The sequence below is a fragment of the Eptatretus burgeri genome, chromosome 4, assembly GCF_056783735.1.
Source record: "Eptatretus burgeri isolate ZD-2024b chromosome 4, Ebu_testis_v1, whole genome shotgun sequence".
In the NCBI taxonomy this organism is placed as follows: domain Eukaryota; kingdom Metazoa; phylum Chordata; class Myxini; order Myxiniformes; family Myxinidae; genus Eptatretus; species Eptatretus burgeri.
Window position 1 is genome coordinate 35,502,559 of NC_140964.1, and position 2,301 is coordinate 35,504,859.

The 2,301-nt window shown below is 37.6% G+C and overlaps 1 long non-coding RNA gene across 2 annotated transcripts; it reads right to left on the minus strand.

Annotated features, from left to right (window-relative positions):
* Window positions 1-209: 209 nt before the first annotated feature.
* On the minus strand, window positions 210-2,286 carry LOC147027801 (uncharacterized). 2 transcript variants are annotated; one of them, XR_015056901.1, is made up of 4 exons: window positions 1,214-2,286; window positions 971-1,129; window positions 630-687; window positions 210-351 (listed from the first exon to the last, which is right to left on the minus strand). It is a non-coding gene; the product is annotated as an uncharacterized LOC147027801 (long non-coding RNA). The 2 variants fall into 2 exon arrangements; XR_015056900.1 differs by having other exon boundaries at window positions 210-687.
* Between the last annotated feature and the right edge of the window lie 15 nt (window positions 2,287-2,301).

The following is a 2,301-nucleotide window of genomic DNA, read 5'->3' on the forward strand; positions in this document are numbered from 1 at the left end:
CCACACAAGCCCCACCCACACAATCCCCTCTCACACAAGCCCCACCCCCTCATCCCCCTGTGCGCCCTCACCTTTGACCCACCACCTCCATCATCCCACCCCCACCCTTCCCCACACACACACATGGGGAGGGGAGGGATGGGATGAGGGGGTGATGGGTCATTGGGGGAGCGCACCTACCCCCCTTCATGTCTTGATTCTCTTCTTGAAATTCAAAATCAAGTAATTGTAAACAAAACAAATATAATCTATTAAAATTGAAAATATTAAATATTCATTTGCGAGAATGTATAATCTTTCCCAGCAATCTTCTTCAGATGTCTTGTGATTTCGAAACTCAGACACCATATTCTGTTTTGAAACAAAAAGTGGATAATAATTAGGTTTTATATAGATAATTACATGGTAATATGAGTAAGCCTCGTTGACCACTGAATTAACACACCGGCCTCGTTGACCACTGAATTAACACACCAGGAGCCTGTCATCCTTTCAAGGCCAATAAAATGAATTCCAGTGTACTGGCAAAACCGCGTCCAAACTAATGATGCAACCAACATAAGACGACATTCTAAAGAGAGAGTGATATTAATAAAAAAATAACTAAATAATAATTCAGAAACATTTACCTCCAGAAAATCATGTGTTGTACAAGATTGCTTCAACAGCTGATGTTGTGTGATAGTGCTGAAAAAAAAAAAATAATAAGTCAAGGGTATAGATGAAGAGACAGACAGGGAGAGATATAAACAGACAGGGAAAGCGACACACACACACACACACACACAGACACACAGACACACATATATATATATATATATATATATATATATATATATATATATATATACACATACACATACACACACACACACACACACACACACACACACACACACACACACACACACACACACACACACACACACACACACACACACACACACACACACACACACACACGTCTCACCATTGGTTTAATTCATTCGAGATCAGAGGCCGTGATAAGACTTCGTACCAGTCATTATAAATGTTTTTCAATTCTCTTCTAAAATCATTGACCTCTTCAATAAGAGCATTGATTTGATGCACCTCATCGTGATATGTAAACTCCACTTCTTCCAAGGACCTGCCAAGAAAAAAAAATATATCAGAATTATCACGATTTAATTTATAATCAATTGCTTCATCGTTCAAAGAGGAACCAACTTACCAACTTTGTGTTGAGCTGTTTTGTTCATCGGAAGAGAGTGAGTCCATGTCTCTGGGCCGTGATAAGACGTCGTGTCAGTCTTTAAAAATGTTTTTCAATTCTCTTCTAAGATGATTGACCTCTTCAATAAGAGCATTAATTTCATGCACCTCGTCGTGATATGTAAACTGCTCTTCTTCCAAGGACCTGACAAGAAAAAAAAATATATCAGAATTATCACGATTTAATTTATAATCAATTGCTTCATCGTTCAAAGAGGAACCAACTTACCAACTTTGTGTTGAGCTGTTTTGTTTGCGGAAGAAAGATCGCTCATGTCTCAGTTGTAAAAATGAAAATCCCGTCTGGCAGAAACACTTATAAAGCAACGATCAGGAGATTGTTTAAGCATTGGGTGCGGCCACAGGAAATGACGGTTCGGGCGAGGCAGCTTGGAAAATAACTGGGCGATTATTTTCTCAAATTGTATGAATCATTTTCAAAACATACTTAAAATACCCTGAAATGGTTTTGATTAAACATGTTTTCAGTTCGTGTTCTGAGATAAAATATAAACACGAGACCTTGTCTCACAGAATAGTTCCTGTTTTTCTTTTCACAGCACGACCATGTCAAAAAAAACACTTCCTCATTTTCACGGCATGAACTGAAAACATTTGAAACAAAACTTTTTTTATGGCATGGTTTATACACAAAAATGATTTGCAACTCGGGCGGTGGCCAGATGAGATCATTAAGAGAAGTTTAACATTTCGTAATGGCACAAAAGGGGTATCTTAAAAAATATAAAGATTCAAATGTTTTGTTTGTCAATATTTTAGATGGGGATTATTGTGCAAAGAAAATTAAACTATTGAAGGAATTTGAGAATGAACAAATCTTTATAGGTTCAATGAGTGAGCTGTTCAACCCCCAGGTGTTCAATTCAATGAGGTTCAACCTCGAGGTTAAAAGGGGAGACAAATAAATATACCTTGGGATAAAAAGGGGGTTTATTTTTAGGGAAAAAAAATAGGAATCGCTGAAAATCCCCCATTCATTTACATGGGGAAAAGTGAGCCAGAACCAGTATATCCACCCTACTTATA